We start from the raw sequence: 24,228 nt of genomic DNA, 5'->3' as shown, positions 1-24,228 counted from the left end.
TATTTGGTACAATTGCATCTATGTATTAGTCTCATATTGTGTTATGCAGTTCCAATGAAATCAATGTCGAACAGAAGTGAGTGATCAATTTTGAATTGTGTTTTGAAAGAAGTTGTCTTGCCAACAAGATACAAAAGAATGTCCAGTAGATCAAGAAAAAAAGGAAGAAAAATCGAGATGAAAAACTAACATCAAACATAAACTGTTATGAGCGATGTAGACAAGAAGACCATAATCGAAGAACTTGTACTTTCTTCCCAAAAGAATCTTGATCAATACTTTTTTGGAGTACTTTATTTTTTTAGATCTAATAATTTTCAAATTATAACATTTCTTTCCACTATTACAAATGTTTACATTAAAAAGTACTTTTATCTTATTAATTTCTGATCCAATAAATTGCAATATTACGTTTTTCAGTTCTGGTTATAATTTTTTATTGTTAATTTTTGATAAAGTGAATTCAGTATACATATTGTGTATTGTTTTGTGTTTGATATAAAGTTACTTGTAAAATATATGTCGTATTGGTTAAGTAATTAAAGTATATGTAACTGCTAATAAGTACTGAAACTACTATTATATTGCATTGATTTGTTTAACATAATGGATTTGATACTTAATTCTTTGAAATTTTTTATATCGGATAATATAGTATCAAGTGTTGTAAATGTACCGGATAAGAGTTGTAATGTGTATAGGATAAGAGACATAATGTTAAAAGATACTAAACATATTGCAAATTTAGAGGATTGAAACAATTGTGAATATATAGTATTAGGTTTAATATTGTGAGACATATTAATTTGTGATGTTGAAAGAATGACAAATAATAATTGTGTATCATATACCTAATATACTTTTTCGGCTAATTTGTTTTTGACTTCTACAGATCAATTTGTGTTATTGAAAGCATGATAAATAATAATTGTGTATCATATACATAATATATTATTTGACAAATTTGTGTCAACTTATAATAAAGTATCAACTATAGTCATTTATTTGTACCAAATTTATAAGAAACATAATGATAAAAGGTACTAAATATATTGAAAATTAACTGATTTGTATCAAGTATAAAAATATAGTATCACGTGTTATGATACATACAAATGTTGTTATATAAAAAATAATTGTGTATCATATAAATAACAAAGTTTTAAAAAATCTTGTATCTGCTAATAATATAGTATCAATTATATATTAATTGTAATATACTCTATATTACAATCAATATTGAGTATAAAATATATGATATATAAAATACTTATAATAGACAAAACGTAATAAGGTATTAACAATATCAAATATTATATTCAAAATAAATAATTTTGTTACAAAAAAAACTGTAAAATAAACGTATCTTGAAAAATAACAAACCCTCCAATTAGTTAATGTATCTTAAAAACAATAAACATCAAAAGTTGTATGTGAATTGGTACATAATCACTATTCTATATGAACCAAGTCATCTTGTTGTTGTGGAGTGAAATAGTTCTTCAGCTTTAGTGGATCATCGTTATCGCTAACATATCCCGCATTGACCTTGTTGAGATCGTACTTCCTTAATAGTGTTGCATATCCTGTGCGAAGGTAGTCAACTCAGAAACCATTAGGTGGATGTTGACTTCATCGCGAAAGAATTCAGCAAATGCAACTACAAACATTCAATCGTCGCTATAAACATTCTGCAGGTACATTATAAAAATGAATTAAATTTTGAACAAAAAATTAATCACACGATACTTTATAGTAACTACAAAAAATCTTATTGTTTAGTTGATACATAATGATAATAATTGTAACTGATACTCAATACCATTTGATGATATTTGTTTCTGATACTAAATGAAACATCATATATTGATTATATGTTATTTAAGTATTGTGATTAACTATTTTATAATATGATACATTATTCTACAAATTACATCTCATCAAAATAATTTCTACTATATAGTTTGATAGATTAGTGACAATATATCGAAAAATAAAAAGAATCAAAATTAGGATTTTATATAATTTCGTCAGATTTAAAGCAAGGTACAAAATAATATGATAATGTATCATTGTTGTCAACATATCTAATTTTTTAAAAAATAACTCACCAGGGATGAAGTTCTTCTACATTTGCTTTAAAAGATGAAGTTTCATCCTTCTTCGATTTCGTCTTCTAAATATTATGATTCGCCATTATTAATGATTCCTACAACCTTTTGAATCTATTTTTTCAGCTCAATAATCATCATCGGAATCATAATGAGTTGATTAGATCTATTTTCATGAAAGTTTTCATTATCAAAATCAAATACACAATGCACCATACTAAAAAGAAGGAGCATAATTTATATGTATAAGAAAATTGTAAATAAAACATTAATTTTTTTTAATAAAAAAGAATGAAATCTGAAGAATTGAAAATAAAAAATTGATTGAAAAATAGTCTCACCTCTTTAGGAACTTAAAATTGATGAATTTGAGAGAGTATAGATTTAAAACTAAAAAATTGAGTGATTGATGTAACTGTTAATATATGGGAGTGATTTAAGGCGTAGAAATAGGAACAAAATCGTTGGATTGGAAGGGATGTGAATCGCGGGATAAAAGTTATTCCTTTTTTACACTGTACCTAATAACAACAAACTAACTATTAAAGTATCAGTCCGCTCTACTTTAAGTATTGTTTTATTATATTAAGTATCCGGATTAATATAAAAAAAGGATTTTTGGTTTATAGTGAAACAGTAGGGATATAAAGTAATTTGTCCCTTAGACTATGTGATTTGCCTAATTTTTACTTCATTAATTACTAAAAATTCCTTTTTTTTAGTATTTTTCGGATACATATTATTGTAGGCAGACACTTTAATTAATAATGGTTGATACTTAAATTATTAAATTATTGTTATCAGTTTACGCGTTAAATAAGGGATTAAAAATAAAAATTAATTGATTCCCACAAATCACGCGTACGCTTCTTCCTTCAACCAATCACTCATAAATCCTCTAACTAAATTATAATTTTTGATTTTCAAATTGTGAAAAACATTAAAAGTTTAGTTCAAACTATTTTGAAACGCAATTTTGTAAAGATTCGAAATGAATATTTTGATCTTGTTAAGACATTCTGGATCATGCGAAAGTGATGTTAGATACGAGGGATACAAAATTGATGTGATGCTGGTTGGAGAAAATACTTTGTTTGTAAATCTTATTTCAGCAATTGCAGCTGAATTGGGTATTAATGAATTGAAAAAAAACATATTGAGATCAGATACATTGTTGAAGGTAATATCTCTTCATTGTGTATTCAGAATGATATGGGGTTGAAATTGTACATAAAAATGAAGAAACAATGAGATGGAATTCAGTATGTATTCACTATGCATTGATACATCAGATAAAAGTGATGAAGAGATACAAAATTTTGATGCAACAACACGTGAAATTGTGTGTGTTGAAGGTAAAAAAAAAGACGCAAACATGTACTTAATTTCTTCCCTAAAGATTCTTGATGCTTGCTTTTTAGAAGTACTTTTATCTTTCATGTCTAATAATTCTCAAATTATATACTGAAGCACTTTTAGGTTACTATTTTATAATGCAATAAATGAAAAATGTTATGTTCTCAATTCTGGTTACATTTGTTGATTCTTAATTTTTGATAAAGCTAGTTTGGTATACATTGTTATGTGTCTAATACTTAATTGTTCGTAATTTTTGTATGGATAGAATAATAGTATCAATAGTTGTGATGTGTGCCAAAGTTAAAAGAGACGACATGTAAAAAAAAGTATCATTTGAAATCATGATGTATTATATAAATAATATCTTTTTTCTAAATTTTGTATCTACTAATAATAAAATTGGATATTGTCTTTTTTACTAATAATATATATATCATATAAATATAATTTTGATATTTGAGGACGCAACTGTGTTTCATATACATAATAATTTTCTGAAAATTTAATAGCAGCTTAAAAAAGTAAGAGTAAATTTTGGTATCAAAATTGTGTATTTGATACTTAATATATTTGTAAGTTTAGCATGAGTTTACTAAATCGTATCAATTTGAGATGTTTGAAGCATCTAAGTATCATATCCATAATATTTATTTAGTATCATCTGTTGTGATTTGTATCAATCTTATAAGATATAATTGTACCATGTTGTGTAAAAAATAAAATTTTATTATTTGTGAAAACAATATTGTATCATATACTTAATAAGTTTGTAGAAATTTTGTATCATTTTCACCGTAGCATAAACTGAAGTGATATGTATAATACTTATAATATGCAAAAAATTAATAACGAAATAAAATGCATTGAAAACGAATTTAAAAGCGACATAAAAATTATGGACATAAAAACTCTTCAAATTTAGATGTATGAATTACTTAGAAATATAATGTTGACCTGTGAAGGAATACTCTAAAACACTTAAGGTATCTTTAAAGCAATAACACTTATCTTGTAAGTCAATAAATAAATTACTATTATAGATTAATCAGTTCATCATCTGTCAATAGAATGAAGACATTTTTTAGCTATGTAGGATCATCATTCTAACTAAAGTATTTTCCCTTGGTCTTGGTGGTGTCATATTTTCATAACAGTGTTGCATATTTTGAGCGAAGATAGTCACCTCGGAAAAGGTTCGATAAGACCTTCATTTCATCTCTAAAACATTCAGCGAAAGCAGCTACATATGTTCCCCAGTCACTACAAACAGAAAGAAAATACATACATAACTAAAAGGGAAAGGCCAGACATTGATTCAAAATATTATGTTTCAGATCATTTTATACTACATAACAATAATACATGACTGACTGATACACAAAATCAACAAACATAAAAGGTACATACATTCCATTATTCCTTACATAAAGTGACAAAAACACAAATCTAATTATTCATGAAATAGTCAATACTTTATGACAAAGTAAATGTGATTTGAGTATTAAGTACCATATAAAAAATTATCATGAAATATGATGCACACTACCAAACCAACCAACATGCCAAAATGAGCATCTAACAAGTATCTTAGATACATTAATGTTCATGTTATTTGACACTAAATAACAACAAAACATAAAAGGTACACAGATTTCATTATTCCTTATATACAGTGACGGAAAATACAAAATCTAATTATTCATGAAATAGTCAATACTAATGACAAAGTAAATGTGATTTGAGTACTTCACTTATATACAATTCTCTTCACTTTTGATACAATAACAATTATAGACAAATTCGCAAAGAATTAATGTATATGAAAAACAACTGTAAAATATAAAGAGAATACTTAATTGAAAAATAAGAATCACCAGATTAAAAAATAATAAAGGATGCATATATGATAAAAATTGCATATCATGGGTAGGGTTGGTCGAAATGGGAGGCACAACCTTTCTATCCTTTTCTTTGGGATTTTCGGATCTAGATGCATATACTCTCTTTATCGATTTTTTCTTTCTAGAACATTGATTTGTCATAACTATCGGGCGATGCAACCTTTTTAGAACTCAATTCTTTGTTGTTAGAATCTTTTGAAACAAAAACTATAGATTTGGTAGATGTTAGATGCATAATGCAATCCAAAATGATTGATACACAGTAAAAGAAAAAAAGGGCGAAAATCATAATAGAGAAAATGAGAAAACTAATTTGAACTCTGAATCTGGCTGAATAGTCATAGGATTCTTTTGAAATTCAAAATTATTTGAATTTGATAACTGAAATCTTGGTGGGATAGATTGAGGGCGAAAATTAGGGAATTGAAAAGGTTTGATTTTGCTTCAAAATAATAAAGTATCTGGTTAAGCATCTTTGGGAGAAAATAAGGAATTTTTGTATTTTAATAAAAGAGTAGGGAAATATTAAAAATAGGTAAAGTAATATTATGTACTTAAGTAATTTATCCTTAAATATATAGTGAGATACTTTTACATAGGGCGAAAGCTGACAGAGCAATGCTCCGAGAAGGTGGAAGGCCCATGAGACATAAATATATACAATGATACGTGTATTTCACTTCTTTATAAATGATACTCCCAACACATATTTCTTCCATTTAAAGTAAACTTTTAGCAGGTCAATTGGTCACTAATCAATGTAACCATCAGTGGCTCAAGGATCTCCCCTTATTTATTTTCTAGAACTAATTCTAGGAACTGCACTATCATTAGTGCCGTCAAAATGAGCCCATATTTTGGTGATTTGTCCAAATTGTCCATATTTTGATGGGTTGGATGAGTGATTTTTCGCATGGGGAAAATATGGGTTGATATTCATATTTGATCCATAAAAATATGGGTAAACTATGGGTAAAATATCAATTAGCCAAATAGGTTAAACTTCTAAATTTTATTCACTCAAAATTCATGATATCACTAAAAATAGTGTAACTTCTCTTTCTTTTTATGTTATTCTATAGAACTAACTATTCTTCTCTATAATTGAAAAGGTGAAGTATTTGACCCTCCAAAAATATATAATTCAAATGTACATTTTTTTTGTTAATTATAATTACATGTTATTTATTTATTTAGTTTTATATTGGATAATCAATAATAGTGCAAAATAAGCAAATCATGTATTAGTATTGATATTGCTTAAAGTGCATTAAACATGTTTTAAATCTAAAATGTAAATATTCATTTACTTTGAAATTAAAAATATTTTCATCTTGTTATTACATAAATTTATTATATTTAAAAGTTATAGAATTTTTTTTATTTTTATGATATAATAAAACTAAATGAAGCATGTTCAACACTTTTTTAATCTAAAAAAAGACTAAAATATCTTCTCCATATTGAATTCTTAAGTAAAATACTAGTTATTCATGAAAATATGGGTAAAATATGTGTAAACTAGTATTTTACCCAACTCATTTATTACCCAATCAATTTTTACTCGTATCAAATATGGGCTGGTTGAATTATTACCCATATTATAGTTATCCACTTTCAACTACCCAATATTTGACCCAACCCGTCCATTTGCCACCACTAACTACCATTATTAACACCCTGAACAAGTTCAAAGCTAACTCTGAGCAGAAATAACAAATCTGAAGTCCTCTTCTCCTAAAAATTGAAGTATGTATAATGCTTTGAGAAGTACTTAGAATTTCAATCTTTCATCAGATTTTATTGAATTGTACATTGTTATTATACCGTTGTATCCCAGAGGAACAAGTCAAGAAGATAAATTGTTGAAAAGATTTACTAACTGGACTTGAATCTCCTTAAAGAAAGCGAAATATTCGCCTATTTCAATTTCTTCATTTTTTTAAATTTTAATTTGTAGTTTCACCAACAATTTTAAGGAGATCTCTGGAAACACTTGGAAAATTCACGAATGTTAAGATAGGAATTTTTAACAAGCCATTTTGATTCAATGCTACTTATTTTGAGAGATGAAAGAGTATAACACTTTTCTACTCAAGTCTTTTCAATGTTACTTATGTGCTAATTGAGTAAAATCCTATGGTAGAAAAAACCTCCATAAATAATGATGAACTTATTTCTCTTCAAGAGAGGTGAAAATATTATTTTTAATTGTCTATATGATAATTCTTATAAGTTTCAATATTATTTTTAATTGTCTATATGATAATTTTTATGATTATTGCGATAGAAATTACTCTAGCCCAAAGAAAACTTGAAAAGGATTGCTGAGTAAGGCTATTTAGAAGTGAATTCAAGAAAGTAGAACTCCCAATATCAAACTTGGCGTGAAAGACTTAGTTTAGAACGTCAAGCTTCGAAGGTATATTGTAAAATGAGGACTTTCAAGAAGACACGAGTTTTTGTCTCTATGCAAGTTTTATGACGATTGGGGTGTGCTATAACAAGGTAAGCAGCGAATTTGGGAAGAGAAAGGGGCAATATGGGTTGTTTTCTTTAGTTTTTCATCAAATTCTTCTATAATGGTAAATTAATTACTTTTCCTAATGTAGTAATTTGATTTTTAAACCTTAAAATCAATGGTGGTTATCTTAAGGAAGAGTTTTGACTTGAATTAATGGTGGAAAAACTCTGATTCGGGCGTGGTGATCATGGGAATGTCTTGCAGTTTAAAATTTGAGTATTTTTAGGTCATTTTTTAGATCAAGGGAAAAACTCAAGGTCTTTAGAGCTTTCAAGGCTTAATCCGAGTTAGAGGATTATTGCTTATTTTCCAAGTTATGTAATGTGTTCATGATAATTGATTCTATAGTATTCCTTGTACAATGCATGTCGGGGTAACATAAATAGATGAATATAAGATGGTATCATGTTGTTAATTTCGTGCAATGAGCTTCTTTAAATTGTTTGTGTCTTACAACTGTGTGTTTGTGTGCGATCATTGATTAGCTCGGATGTCACATAGATACAAATAACTATTGATTGGGTTGGGTACCATACATGGTGTGGAATATCATATTAGTTGGCTCATATACCACATCAGTACATGTTAGTAATGGTTGGTGTTAAAGTCTCGTTGTTTTGAAGTATGACATAGTTAAGGAGTTGTAGTAGTAACATGGCAAAAGGGTGAAGATGGGTGTCTTATTTGTTGTGTTCGTAATGTATGTTTGTCATCATCAAAAAGGGGAAATTTGTTAGAATGAGAAAGATTTTGATAATTAACAAATACAGGATCAGATGAAAGAAACAGGTTATTCGATGTGTTCCTTACAGACCGAATCCGACTTGAATAAGGAGAACGTCAATCTCGCGAATTAGAAGATATAAAGTTGTGGAAATATTATTTTTTCGACAAGCAATCAGTCAGAAAGTTTCCTTTCATAAAGGAGTTCACATGCAAGATAGTTTTCTTAATCAAATAGGAAAACTAGAAAAACTAGAAAGTTGAAGCAAAGAAGGAAGTATAATGACATGAATGTGGTTTCAAATCTGGAATGAAGTAGGAAGCATGATCAGATAAGGAAATCAAGCTAAAGTCAAGAAAGAAAAGCGAAGACAAGTTCGAGTTGAACTAGGAGTTCCACAAAAAAAAGAAATTCTACCTGAAGTAGGATTTCTACTTGAAATATATTTTAGATTCAAGTCCAAATCTATAAATAGGGCGATAGTTTTGCTTTAGAAAAATTGCGCAATTACATAGAGAAAGGTCAAAACACGATGAAGAGTTTTGAGAGTTACTTGGGAGTGTTGTCAATTTGTGAGGAAAAAGTTGTAAGATTGTAATTAAGAGCTTTGATTACAATCGAGTGTGTGAGTAAGATTCGTCTAACAAGTTTGAGAAACTTGACGGACGGTTTTGTCTTGGGTAGCTAGGAATTAGAGTTTATAATTTCTTAGCTAGGAATTAGAGTTTATAATTCCTTAGGTTACATAGGTCTGTAATCTTGTGTTGAGACTTAGAGTTTAATAAAGTGGAGTTAAATCCTACAGAGGTGTAGGTCGTGGTTTTTACCCTTATGAGTTGGGGTTTTACGCGTTAAAATATTGTGTTATTATTTTATTTGTTTCACAAAATGTAACTGCTGCAATCTGCAAAGGAACATATAAAATATACTTGTTCCTTAGGCGAATTTAGGGGGTCTGAAGTCCAACAATTGGATCAGACACTACACATAGTGTGTTGATTATTCTCTTGTATGTTGATTCCTTGAGTGAACTGGACATATTTGTAATCATGTGAGACATATTTCATTAAATGTATCTATTAAGGAAGGTAACTGAGAGTTCAGTTGAATTTTTTATTGAACTAATATGTGTATTGTATTGTATTGTAGTTACTACTATTTAGTTATGTGTTTAGGTACATATATGTGGAACTAAACGATAATCATACCAATACATAGTAGTTGTGTACTCATACTGTACTTGCTCTTTCTTTGTTGAGTACATGACATATTCAGACGACTGTTACGAAACCTCAATTGTGAGATGCGCGATATCTGAATCAAAGGGTGAGCTAATTCTTCTGGGTTGCCCCAAATTCCTCATATATTCTTAGTCCATATGTTCAGATTTAATATCTTTAGACTTATGTTTTTCCTTATTTAGGGTTGCATCCTGTATATATTTTTGGAGTTTTGGTATACGACTTTCAGTTCTTAGTGGATCATTTTTGTAAAGTTATTTTATGATAATGGATTTTGCTTATGGAAAATTAATCTTTTATTGCTTTAAATTGTTATCTTAGATGTTTTAGTTTTTTGTTTGGTTTCAGATCGGTTGGTAGTTGTCACGACCCAAAACGTGTCGTGAGTGGCACCCACACTTACCCTCATATGTGAGTGAACCAACCAATCCAAACCCCAACATTTCAACTATAATAACCAGAAAGTAATGCGGAAGACTTAAAACTCATTAACGAAATCAATTAACAACTTCTAAAATTTATCAATTAATATCCCCAAAATCTAGAAGTCATCATCACAAGAACATCTATCCTCAAATTACTAATTCTAAGAGTATCTAAGAAGCTAAAATAATTAAAAAGCTAGTCCATGCCGAAACATCAAGGCATCAAGACATGAAGAAGAAGATTCAGTCCAAGCTAGAAGCCTTGGCTCACCCTGAGATCTGACGTGATGAAGACTGGCTAGAGTTGCGGTTGAGTTGAAGACGACGGAACGTTTGCTGCACTCCACAATTAACAAAAAGAAAACATACAAGTAGGGGTCAGTACAAAACACAAGTACTGAGTAGATATCATCGGCCAACTCAAAATAGAAAGCAATATACATCAGATATTATCATAAAATCAACTACAACACTCAACAGGTAGCAACAACAAGTACAAGGATCATTGATAATAACGCCAAGTACACCCATGAGGACTCAAGCCTCCGTACCATACTCATTTGGGAAATAGGTTCATTAAATTTTGAGTATATTAAGATAATTCAAGTTTCATTCTCTTTATTCCTCCTGTGTCGGAACGTGACACTCCGATCCCCTAATACTACGTGTCGGTTCGTGACACCCGATCCCCTAATACTACGTGTCGGTTCGTGACACCCGATCCCCTAATACTACGTATCGGTTCGTGACACCCGATTCCCTAATACTACGTGTCGGTTCGTGACACCCGATCCCCTAATACTACGTGTCGATTCGTGACACCCGATCCATTAACCTCATTCTTTTAGTTCATCAAGCCTTTTCTTATACCAAGGCATCATCATTAACAAAGAGGTTTTAAGATTTAAGATTCAAAAGCCTCATCATGCTTATTTTATCACAATTATATAATCACATCATACAAGCACACAATTAAGCATGTAGAAGGGTTTACAATACTACCCAATACATATCATTCGCTATTAAGAGTTTACTATGAAATAGCATAAAAACCATAACCTACCTCCACCGAAGAATTCGTGATCAAGAATCTACTTTTCAATGCTTTGCTTTCCTCTTCGTTTTCTCCTCTTGATCGATCGTTTCTCCCTCTCTCTGTTCTTTCTATTTTTCTTATTCAAACTCTTTTTCTTTTACCCTAATTAGCATATAATTAAGTATAAAAGATGACAAAAGTAACCCACTAATTAATTCAAGGTTATCTCCTTTTAACCCTCAAGAAATTGAATTATTAATATTACCCACTAACTTTAAAATTATAAGCACGAATAGTCCAAAACGCCCCTTAAAACATTTAACAGAAATCCGACCCAGGCAGGGTTACGCAGATTGTGACGGGCCGTCGTGCCTGCGACGGTCCGTCCTGCTGCTTTCGTCACGAAGTTCAGAGACCAACTTTTCACTAAATGGCCTGTGACGGTCCGTCGTGCCCACGACGGTCCGTCCTGCCATGTCGTCGCAAAGTTCAGAGAGTTGTTCTCAGTACCCAATTTTTCAGAATTCTAAGTGTTTTGGAACGAGACACCCTCGACGGTCCGTCGTGCCCATGACGGTCCGTCGTGGGATCCGTCGACTCAGACAGTTATTACCAGAAATAAACTCCACTGGTCAAAATGACTAAACAGGTCGTTACAATAGATACCAATGTACTCATCGTTCGTCCCCGAACGATCACAAGAAGAAAAACAAGGAGGAAAAGGAGTACCTGAATCAGTAAACAGGTGTGGGTATCTTTCTTGCATATCGACCTCCTTCTCCCAAGTGGACTCTTCAACTGGTCGATTCTTCCATTGAACTTTGATGGATGCAATCTCCCTTGATCTCAACTTGCGGACTTCTCTATCTAAAATGGCAACAGGCTCCTCCTCATAAGACAAATTCTCATCAAGAAGAACTGAATCCCAACGAATGATGTAGTTTCCATCCCCATGGTATCTTTTCAACATAGACACATGAAATATCGGGTGCACTCCTGACAGTCCTTGGGGCAAGGCTAATTCATAAGCTACCTCCCCCACGCGCTTCAGAACTTCAAAGGGACCAATATACCTCGGACTAAGCTTACCTCGCTTACCAAACCGCATCACCCCTTTCATGGGCGAAACCTTTAGCAAGACTTGATCACCCTCCATAAACTCCATGTCTCTAACCTTTCGATCTGCATATTCTTTCTGCCTACTTTGAACCGCTAAAAGCTTTTCTTGAATGCATTTCACTTTATCTAACAATTCCCTCAGAAGATCAGTACCCCAAGGTCTAACCTCAAATGCATCAAACCACCCAATGGGAGACCTACACCTTCTCCCATACAATGCCTCAAATGGAGCCATATCAATACTTGAGTGATAGCTATTGTTGTATGAGAACTCTGCTAAGGGTAAGAAGTTATCCCAATGACCACCAAACTCTATCACACATGCACGAAGCATATCCTCCAAAACCTGAATCATTCACTCAGACTGACCATCGGTCTGAGGGTGAAATGCAGTACTAAGATCCAATCTAGTACCTAATTCAGCATGCAATGTTTTCCAAAAGTTAGAAGTAAACTGTGTACCTCTATCTGATATGATGGAGAGTGGGACTCCATGCAATCGAACAATTTCTGAGATGTAAAGTTTGGCTAACTTCTCTGCATTGTAAGTCACCTTGACCGGAATGAAATGAGCAGACTTAGTTAGTCGGTCAACGATTACCCAAATGGAGTCATACTTACCCATTGTCTTTGGAAGACCAACCACGAAGTCCATTGCAATTCTCTCCCACTTCCATTCAGGAATGGGCATTCTCTGAAGTGTCCCTCCAGGCCTCTGGTGTTCATACTTTACTTGCTGACAATTCGGGCATTGAGCAACAAAGTCAACAATGTCACGCTTCATTCTACTCCACCAAAAATGTTTCTTTAGGTCATGATACATCTTGGTTGCACCAGGATGTATAGAATACCTTGAACTATGAGCCTCTGTAAGAATAGTGTGGATCAAATCATCGACGCGGGGTACACATACCCTTCCCTTAATTCTCAAAACACATTCCTCATCGATTTTTGCTTCTTTAGTCTCTCCTCGCAACGCCTTATCTCGGATCCGGATCAGTTTCTCATCATTAAATTGCTTTCCCTTAATCTTGTCAAGAAAGAAAGATCTTGCCTCCACACAAGCCAAAAATCCTCCCTTCTCATTTACTTCTAGCCTCATAAAGTTATTAGCCAGAGTCTGAACTTCTCTAGCCAATGGGCGTCTAGAAACCTGCAAGTGAGCTAGACTTCCCATGCTCCCTGCCTTTCTACTTAAGGCATCTGCCACAACATTAGCTTTTCCTGGATGATACAATATAGTGATATCATAGTCCTTCAGTAGTTCCATCCACCTCCTCTGCCTTAGATTCAAATCTTTCTGAGTAAAGACATATTGTAGGCTACGATGATCCATATAGACTTCACACTTAACCCCATATAGATAATGCCTCCATTGCTTTAATGCAAACACTACCGCCGCTAACTCCAAATCATGGGTCGGATAATTACGTTCGTGCACCTTTAATTGCCTCGAAGCATAAGCAATTACATTCTTCTCTTGCATTAGCACTGCACCCAAACCCGAATAGGATGCATCACAATAGACAATGAAATTCTTACCTTCCACTGGCAGGGTAAGGATTGGTGCGGTAGTCAACAAAGTCTTGAGCTTCTGAAAGCTTTCTTCACACTCGTCCGACCATACAAATGGAACACTTTGCTTAGTCAAATTCGTTAATTGGGAAGCAACAGAGGAAAATCCCTTGACAAATCGGTGGTAGTAGCTAGCTAAACCAACAAAGCTCCTTACCTCTGTAACATTAGTAGGTCTTTCCCAGCTCTTCACTGCTTCAATCTTAGATGGATCCACCATCACTCTTTCCTTAGAAACTACGTGCCCTAAGAAGGACACTGAATCTAGCCAAAACTCACACTTGGAGAATTTGGCATAAAGCTTTTTCTCCCTCAACATTTCCAATACAATTCTCAAGTGCTCCTCATGTTCTTTCTTGCTCTTTGAGTATACCAGTATATCATCAATGAATACAATGACAAAGAGATCCAGGTATGGCTTAAAAATCCCATTCATCAAGCTCATGAAAGCAGCAGGAGCATTCGTAAGCCCAAAAGACATTACCAAGAACTCATAATGTCCATATCTGGTCCGAAAAGCAGTCTTGGGCACATCCGTTGCTCGTATTTTCAATTGGTGATAACCGATCTCAAGTCGATTTTTGAGAAGGTACAAGCACCTTGTAACTGATCGAACAAATCATCGATGCGAGGAAGAGGATACTTGTTCTTAACAGTTACTTTATTTAGTTGTCTGTAGTCTATGCACATCCTAAAACTTCCATCCTTCTTCTTCACAAACAAAACCGGAGCACCCCAAGGGGATGCACTTGGTCTAATGAAGCCTTTGCTTAACAACTCTTGAAGTTGGGCCTTTAACTCTCTTAACTCAGCGGGAGCCATCCTATAAGGGGGTATGGAAATGGGGCGAGTACCCAGCTCCAGATCAATACAAAAGTCGATATCCCTATCCGGTGGCATACCAGGAAGATCTGCGGGAAACACATCCAGAAACTCACGGACTATTGAAACCGTCTCAATTGAAGGTACTTGGGTAGTATCATCCCTGAGGTGTGCGAAGAAAGCTAAACAACCCTTTCTAACCATTTTCTTAGCGCGAAGGAAGGAGATGATACGAACTGGAGTAGAAGTGTAGTCACCCTCCCACACTAACGGATCTGTCCCAGGCTTGGCTAACGTCACAGTTTTAGCATTACAATCTAAGATTGCAAAGTTTGGAGAAAGCCAACTCATATCCAGAATTACATCGAAATCAACCATTTCTAAGATAACCAAGTCTACATGAGTATTGCTCCCCACAAACGTTACAAGACAAGACCTACACACCTTTTCAACTATTACAGACTCACCCACCGGAGTAGAAACACGAATAGGCATGTCAAGCAATTCACAATGTAAATTAAGACCAGTAGGAAATGAGGAAGATACATATGAAAATGTGGATCCAGGATCAAATAATACAGAATCCATGCAATCACAAACCAAAAGATTACCTGTGATGACAGCATCAGATGTCTCCGCTTCAGATCTCCCAGGGAAAGCATAACAATTGGCCCTATCACCTGTCTGCCCGTTGCCCCTACCATTTTGTGCCGTAGTGGCTCCAGTTTGCCCGTCACGCCGGCCGTTTTGGTAACCACCATTACCTCGGCCACCACGTCCTCCAGAATGACGGCCTCTTCCATGACCACCTCTACCTCTAACTATTAGAGGTCTGTAACTCGGTTTTGGACAATTCCTCCTAATATGTCCAATCTCCCCACATCCATAACATTCTCTAGATTCAAGCATAGGTCTCTGTGAGAACGACGAAGTCTGGGGATAACTTCCAAACTCAGAGAAATGTTGACCGGTCTGTGGTGGACCCCCAGCTACAGCCTGTAGTGAAGATTGAATAGGTCGGGATGGATAACCTCCTGAACTCTGCCCTCTAGAGTAAGAACCATTAAACTCACCTCCTTTATGAAACTTCTTAGTTGCTGATGCCATGGTGAAATCATCTGGCTTCACTCCCTCCACCTCTATCACAAAGTCTACCACTTCCTGAAAGGATTTTGCCGTAGCAGCTACCTGTAAGGCTGAAATCCGCAAATCTGACCTCAACCCCTTCACAAAATGGCGAATCCGCTCTTGTGTACTGAATTAAAGCTGGGTGGCATATCTGGAGAGTGCACGAAACTTAGCCTCATAAGCAGAAACCGACATTCTGCCTTGCTCTAGGCTTAGAAACTCATCTCTCCTCCTATCCCTCAAAGTACGGGGTATATACTTCTCCATAAATAAACTAGAGAATGATGCCCAAGTCATAGGTGGTGCCTCTGTTGGTTGACACTCCACATGTGACCGCCACCACATTTTGGCGTTCCCTTGAAATTGATAGGTCACAAACTCGACGCCAAATCGTTCTACTATACCCATCTTGTGTAGTAACTCATGACAGTCAACCAGAAAATCGTAGGCATCCTCAGATTCAGCACCCTTGAAGACTGGAGGTTTCAATTTCAAGAACTTACTGAAAAGTTCATGCTGATCACTTGTCATTATAGGCCCTGTAGTCAACCGAGGAACGTGCCTATTTCCAATGAGGCATCCATGCGGGGAGCCACAGCAGCTGCATGTTTTACTCTCGGAACCTGAGGTGCTGGTGCAGAAAACACTAGAGGTATCTGTCCCTGATCAGATAACCTGCTAAGATAAGCAAGAACCTGATTAATCATCTCTGGGGTAGGTTGGGGTGGTAATTCCTCATTCTGCACTTGCTCATTCTCCCCTTCCTCCCCCTCTCTTACTACTTCCTCGGCCGGTGGAGGAGTCACCGCCCTAGTACTAGATGGGCCAGGCATTTGTCCTCTTCCTCTAGAGGACGTCCTCCCACGACCTCTTCCACGGCCTCTTGCCACTACTCCTCTTCGAGCTACAGCCCCAGTGGCTGGCTCAGATGCATCTTGTCTTGCCGGTGTTGGTGTTGGCGTAGTTGTTGCTCTAGTTCTAACCATCTGCGAAATAGAGTGAAGATGGTCAGATACCAATTTGTATCACCTAGATACCAATTGGATCCAAGTAATAGCACGAAAGAAAGTAAGAATGGAATTTTCCTAAAGTCTTATAGCCTCTCAAAGAAAAGTAAAGGCGTCCCCCTACCGTTCCTCAAGACTCTACTAGACTCGTTCTTCTGTGATGAGACCAACGAACCTAATGCTCTGATACCAAGTTTGTCACGACCCAAAACGTGTCATGAGTGGCACCCACACTTACCCTCATATGTGAGCGAACCAACCAATCCAAACCCCAACATTTCAACTATAACAACCAGAAAGTAATGCGGAAGACTTAAAACTCATTAACGAAATCAATTAACAACTTCTAAAATTTATCAATTAATATCCCCAAAATCTGGAAGTCATCATCACAAGAACATCTATCCTCAAATTACTAATTCTAAGAGTATCTAAGAAGCTAAAATAATTAAAAAGCTAGTCCATGCCGAAACATCAAGGCATCAAGACATGAAGAAGAAGATTCAGTCCAAGCTAGAAGCCTTGGCTCACCCTGAGATCTGACGTGATGAAGACTGGCTAGAGTTGCGGTTGAGTTGAAGACGACGGAACGTTTGCTGCACTCCACAATTAACAAAAAGAAAAACATACAAGTAGGGGTCAGTACAAAACACAAGTACTGAGTAGATATCATCGGCCAACTCAAAATAGAAAGCAATATACATCAGATATTATCATAAAATCAACTACAACACTCAACAGGTAGCAACAACAAGTACAAGGATCATTGATAATAACGCCAAGTACACCCATGAGGACTCAAGCCTCCGTACCATACTCATTTGGGAAATAGGTTCATTAAATTTTGAGTATATTAAGATAATTCAAGTTTCATTCTCTTTATTCCTCCTGTGTCGGAACGTGACACTCCGATCCCCTAATACTACGTGTCGGTTCGTGACACCCGATCCCCTAATACTACGTGTCGGTTCGTGACACCCGATCCCCTAATACTACGTATCGGTTCGTGACACCCGATTCCCTAATACTACGTGTCGGTTCGTGACACCCGATCCCCTAATACTACGTGTCGATTCGTGACACCCGATCCATTAACCTCATTCTTTTAGTTCATCAAGCCTTTTCTTATACCAAGGCATCATCATTAACAAAGAGGTTTTAAGATTTAAGATTCAAAAGCCTCATCATGCTTATTTTATCACAATTATATAATCACATCATACAAGCACACAATTAAGCATGTAGAAGGGTTTACAATACTACCCAATACATATCATTCGCTATTAAGAGTTTACTATGAAATAGCATAAAAACCATAACCTACCTCCACCGAAGAATTCGTGATCAAGAATCTACTTTTCAATGCTTTGCTTTCCTCTTCGTTTTCTCCTCTTGATCGATCGTTTCTCCCTCTCTCTGTTCTTTCTATTTTTCTTATTCAAACTCTTTTTCTTTTACCCTAATTAGCATATAATTAAGTATAAAAGATGACAAAAGTAACCCACTAATTAATTCAAGGTTATCTCCTTTTAACCCTCAAGAAATTGAATTATTAATATTACCCACTAACTTTAAAATTATAAGCACGAATAGTCCAAAACGCCCCTTAAAACATTTAACAGAAATCCGACCCAGGCAGGGTTACGCAGATTGTGACGGGCCGTCGTGCCTGCGACGGTCCGTCCTGCTGCTTTCGTCACGAAGTTCAGAGACCAACTTTTCACTAAATGGCCTGTGACGGTCCGTCGTGCCCACGACGGTCCGTCCTGCCATGTCGTCGCAAAGTTCAGAGAGTTGTTCTCAGTACCCAATTTTTCAGAATTCTAAGTGTTTTGGAATGAGACACCCTCGACGGTCCGTCGTGGGATCCGTCGACTCAGACAGTTATTACCAGAAATAAACTCCACTGCTCAAAACGACTAAATAGGTCGTTACAGTAGTTGTTCGGGGTATGTGATAGAGGTACAGACAGTGGCAGGAGAAGATTAAGAACAACACCCACCAAGTGTAGAAAGGCAGCAAATGGGCCAAGGTAGGTGTTCCCTCCTCCATCCCTGGATCATGTTGTATAAGAGGTTGAGATAGAGTTTTAAGAGGAAGTTTTTTTGAGTGGATTGGAAGGTATTGGAGCCACTCCCATCTACTAAGGCCCAATGGATTTATCTTATTGCTACTATTGTTCCTAAGATGGATGAAGCTTCGAATGCTGATGTGTTATTACATCCGCTACTAGGTCATGCGATGATTGGAACATAACTTGAAATGTAGACTAAGTTTTAGAAATTGAAGCCTCCAGTGTCTAAGATACAGAGAGTGAGGATAGATTTAAGTTCATTTTGATTTACTATGAGAGGTTTCATAAGTTGGGCATTATGCAACAACATGGGATTGAGGTTATCACATTCTCATTACAAGGAGTGGCTAAGCAGTGGTGGAAGGACTAGGCGGAATGTCTTTTATCTATTCCGCCTCTATTGACCTAGACTTAGTTTCATGCTCTCGTTTTGGAGAAGTATGTACCCCATACTCTGTTAGATCGTAAGAAGGATGAATATCTAATTCTTGAGCAGGGTAATGTGTTTGTAGCAGCATACCTTGTCCCACATGGTACTTAGTTTGTGAGAACAAGTTTCATACTTTGTCTCACTACGTTACTCAATTTGTGAGCATCAAGGAGAAAAGTATTCATCTTTATGTGAATAGACTAAACAATACTTTTAGGTATTATCTATGCATATGACTTCTGCAAGGTAGGCAGCAACGCAATCAAATAGATGAGTTTTCCGAAATGATAATAGAGCTCCATGTTATGCCTTTTTGAAATTAGGCTGATGTATTTGACGTCGTAATAATAGGTATTATTCTTGTCTGTGACCGAATGTCTTATGTATTATTTGATCTATATTTTACATATTATTACGTAACTATTAAGTTTTCTTTCGGACTTGACTCGGTTTGTGATACCATTGATGCCCCTATTCATCTTTTTATCCTGATTGGAGAGTTTATGATAGTAATTCATGTGTACCGTCTTCTGTGATGTTTGTGGGTTATCAAGCTTGGGTAGATATGATGATATTTAATATGTTAGACTTTGATGTGATCTTAGGTATGACTTGTTTGTCATTATATTTTGTTTTGCTAAATTATAATGCTAAGATTGTAACTCTAGAAATTCTGGATAAGTTAAAGTGAAAAGGTGTGTAGATACCTAAGCCAACAAAAATTATATCTTTTATTTTGGCTAAAAGGTTAATGGAGAAGGATTGTTTGGTCTATTTGGATCATCTTTGGGATGTTAATGCAGAGTTCCTTCTTTCGCGTCAATCCCTATATTTTCATAATTTTATGAGGTATCTTCTACTGATTTACCTGATACTCTATCAGATAGGATTATAGATTTTTTCATTGAGATGGAGTCAAGTACTCTTCCAGACTCTATTCCTCCTATCGCATGACTCTGATAGAATTGAGAGAACTTAAGACTTAGCTTCAAAAAATCAAGAAACTATAATTCTTGAAATCTCAGGCAGAGAAATTAGAGCCGAAAGGTGTGTACAGGCCTAAGCCAGCAAAAAAAAAAATATTATTTCAGCTACAAGTCTAGTGGGGAATGATTGTTTGGCCTACTTGGCTTAAAAGGTAACAAGCATTATAATATTGGTAATTTTAACATTTTTTTGTAAGTAAAAGTAATACAAAATATTATATAATTAAAAATGATATTCTAATTGGCATTTTCAATAAAGTGAAAACTTAGTTTATTTTTCAATACTTCTATAATAATTTGTGTAAATACATTTTCTTTCAAAAATTTGGTGTACAAAATAAAAATTAAAATCAAATTACGCAATATTTAACTTAAGTATAAAAAATTTAAAAATAAAATTAAAAATTATAATAAATTATAGTTAAACATAACTTTTAAGGCTAAATTTGCATTTTTTGACTCATCTTGATTTAAATATTTAGGCTGGTTTATGGAAAAAAAAGTCTAAGAAAATAGCAATATGTGATTGCAAGAAATCAAAATAGAATTTTTCAAAAATAGGATTTGTTTATTTTCTATTTAAATATGTTATATATATAATGTCATTTTTTCCCCTTCCTTGAAAGGGTAAGACACAGGTACTTGGTTCGCTCTATTTCTTTATCTCCCCATGAATCGTATGTTTGTAACAATAGGGACAGAATTTTTTCAATTCAAATCGATTAGGCGTATTGTGCCGGTTCTTTTGAGTAATATATCTGGAAATACCTCTTGATACCTTATCAACACTGTTTCGGACACAACTAGTACATTCCAAAATAACCGTTACTCGGACATCTTTCCCCTTGGCCATGAACCTCCTTTGGATTTTTGATTTACTCAACTCTTCTATTTTTGATTCAAAACGAAGAAAGGATAAAATAGAAATTACTAACTTGAAATCCAATTCTAAAAGTAAAAGATTAAAATCACGAAAATAAAGTAATAGTAAAGCAAAGTCATAGTAAAATACAACGATTTTTCTAAAGTATATTTCAAATTGAAGTAATCATTTAAGTATCTTGTATAATACTCTTGCCCTAGACCCCCATTTTCTATTCTACCCCCATTCCTCTATGATTAATATTCAGTTAATTCGAACTTGAGCCCGAATGTTGAATCCACTTTTTGTATTCTTTCTCTTTCCTCCCTTATTCTAAAAAGGGAAAAAAGAGAAAAGAGGGGGAGAGGGATTCATCACCAATATTTGATTGGATCTCTAATTTTCTTCATTCCTTCCCATGACAATAACTAGAATGAAAAAAAGGGGAATGTCAACGCATCCGGGAAAAAACGATTAATCTCTATCAATAGACCTGCTAAAGCCCCGAACCATAGCGTACTTAGTACTGGTGCCACAGAGAGATATGTTTTTAGATCTCGCATTGAAAAACCTCCTTCTTTTGTATTATTTGTTGGAATAGATAATACATATATGATCAGATGCATATGTAGTTAAGGGCTGCTTAGAGTTGGACACAAAATTCCTAATTCAAATTGAAATGTACAATGATTCGGGAAATAAGATTTTCCTTTTCTTAAAACAGAAAAAAAAAATACATCCCCTTCTTTCTTACCGAGAATTTCCGAAAAAGACTAATTTATTTTTACGACGGATTCTGTATTTATATATTTTGTATATAAGTATTTTCTATATAATCTATAAGAGAAGTCTTTTCCTTTTACTATTATATGTTAAATGAGACCACAAAGACGAAATGAGCAGAAATTTGTATATATCAATGGAGGAAATAACCATGTGGAAAACAAGACAGGAATTCTCTACAATTACACTGTGGAACAATTGAAGGGATGTGGCGCAGCTTGGTAGCGCGTTTGTTTTGGGTACAAAATGTCACGGGTTCAAATCCTGTCATCCCTACTTATTACTGCTCAAAGGAGCAGTAACGAGGGATCACTTGAGATCGCTTCAAATTGGACATAATCTTTGATTTTTATCATGCTATTCTAGTATATGCATCCAAAATGTATTGGGGTTATGAAAAGAATCCTTTTGTGTACAGTCTTATCTATTCTGATAAGAAAGTGCTCTTAGTTCAGTTCGGTAGAACGTGGGTCTCCAAAACCCGATGTCGTAGGTTCAAATCCTACAGAGCGTGATTTTTTTCTTCTTAGATCGAATTAGAATAAAATAGATCCATTCAGTAACTTTCACAACAATCGGAATTTGACCTCCTGTGCTTGTGAATTAAAGAAAGGAGGAGGTCAATCAAAAATAAATGTTAATTAATCAAAGGTCCAACTGATCACCACACCTATATTGTAAATATGCAGTTACGAATAATCCAGCCCAAGTAATAGGAATTAGACCTAACACGATTCCAAATAGAAAAACTTCAATCATTTTTTTTGTTTGAAAGTAGAAAAAAAAATAGGTAATATCGGTACCTAAATATTAATCCGAATTGACATGAATCTCAATCACAATGAACAAGAATTGACAATTGGTAACGTAAGTAAATATAGAATACACGTAATCCCACAGAAGGATTTCTTTTTATGAATTCTTCATTTTAAATATTCAATTTAAATAAGTCGTATGTTGCTCAGACCAATAAATAGAGCTGAGGTTATAGTTAAAGCCGCTAATAGAAAACCGGCTTTCATGCTAGGCTACTTATAGGGTTTCAACATGTTTTTATATGTAATATAAAATAATATTTAATTTATACATATAACGTAATTATTCGAAGAAACATGTTGGTTTGAATCTTTTGATGTATGTTTGCACATAAAGTTTGTACCATAATTGAAGGATATTTATGCATTATTTTGAAAAAGAAAAGTATTAAACTAGAAAAATTAAGTTCAAATTGAAATATAGATCATTTAATTTGAAGAAAAGATAAAAAATAAATCATGGCTGGATTTCAAAATTAATTACTCCCTCCGTCCTATTTTATGTGGCATCATTTTTTTTGGTCGATTCCAAAAAGAATGCCATATTTTGTTATATGAAAAGTATTCAAAGGTACAATTCATTTTTTATCTTTTTTGGTCTCACTTAACTAAATTATACTATTTTAATGCATTTATGAGGAGAGTGAAAAGTGAACTTACTTTTTTAAAGCGCAATTTGATAAATATTTCAAAAAAAAATTATTTCTTAAATTGTATGCCCGATTAAATATTGTCATATAAAATGGGACGAGGAAAGTATTAAATATCCTTTAACAAATTCTGTTATTATCCAGGATGACAAAAAATTAATAATTAATTTCTTATTTTTCCATCACATAAAAGTTATTACACAATCTTTTTTTCCCATAAAGTGTTTATGAAACTTACTATATAACGAGTATATTAGTAAGGAAAATTGTCAATTTATATATGTTTAAATATTATAATAAAAAATATTTATTTTTATAATAATAATATTTTTTTTATTTGATCACTCTTAATTCATTCATAATGTAACTTTAATTTATATTACAATGAATAATTTTTTATCCACATATAGTATAAATTTTAATAATAAATAATTTATTTATCACATGTTTTAATACATTTATAATATAATGTGTCAAATTTTTATCAAATAAACATAATATATTTTAAAAAATAATTATAATTCGTATATGTTGCACACATAATTCACTTTTAATACATATTACATATTTAACATAATATTGTTATAATTGATAATAAATAAAAAATATTGCTAAAATCAATCTTTATTTACTAAAATATACCGATTCATGTAATT

The 24,228-nt window shown here is 33.7% G+C and overlaps 2 non-coding genes across 2 annotated transcripts; both read left to right on the top strand.

Moving 5' to 3' along the window:
- The first annotated feature begins 22,309 nt into the window (after positions 1-22,309).
- On the top strand, positions 22,310-22,383 carry TRNAP-UGG (transfer RNA proline (anticodon UGG)). The gene has a single exon. It is a non-coding gene; the product is annotated as a tRNA-Pro (tRNA).
- Positions 22,384-22,547: 164 nt separating this feature from the next.
- Positions 22,548-22,621, top strand: TRNAW-CCA (transfer RNA tryptophan (anticodon CCA)). The gene has a single exon. It is a non-coding gene; the product is annotated as a tRNA-Trp (tRNA).
- The last annotated feature ends 1,607 nt before the right edge of the window (positions 22,622-24,228 follow it).

Source organism: Solanum lycopersicum, chromosome 9, assembly GCF_036512215.1.
Source record: "Solanum lycopersicum chromosome 9, SLM_r2.1".
NCBI classification, from domain to species: domain Eukaryota; kingdom Viridiplantae; phylum Streptophyta; class Magnoliopsida; order Solanales; family Solanaceae; genus Solanum; species Solanum lycopersicum.
The sequence above is the reverse complement of the archived record's forward strand: the minus strand, read 5'-3'. Positions and strand labels throughout refer to the sequence as shown.